Source organism: Mytilus californianus, unplaced genomic scaffold (genome assembly GCF_021869535.1).
Source record: "Mytilus californianus isolate M0D057914Y unplaced genomic scaffold, xbMytCali1.0.p SCAF_3, whole genome shotgun sequence".
NCBI lineage: Eukaryota > Metazoa > Mollusca > Bivalvia > Mytilida > Mytilidae > Mytilus > Mytilus californianus.
Window position 1 is genome coordinate 56,933,850 of NW_026262679.1, and position 542 is coordinate 56,934,391.

The window sequence follows — 542 nt, forward strand, 5'->3', positions numbered from 1 at the left end:
TGACCCTAACGGTTTAGGAAAAAGGGGCCAAAAACAATACTTTTGTAATACTTTATTTTATTGCTTATTTCTTGACCAATTTCAATGGGGTTTAATTCAAAGTCTTGAATTGTTGGGGTTCTTTAATATGCTGAATCTAACCCTGTATTAAGAATTTAGATTTTTGGCCCTGTTTTTGAATTGGTCCATATTAAAGTCTAAAATTAAACTTTGTTTGATTTCATCAAAACTTGAATTATTGGTGTTCTTTGATATGCTGAATCTAACAGTGTATTTAGATTTTTAATTTTGGGGCCTGTCTTCAAATTGGTCCACATTAAGGTCCAAAGGGTTAAAAAATAAAACTTTGTTTGATTTAAAAAAAAAATAAATTCTTGGGGCTCTTTCATATTCTGAATCTAAGCATGTATTTAGGTTTTTTTTTTGGCACAGTATTCAAATTGGTCCAAATCGGGGTCCAAAATTAAACTTTGTTTGGTTTCATCAAAAATTTAATTATTGGTGTTCTTTGATATGCCCAATCTAACAGTGTATTCAGATTT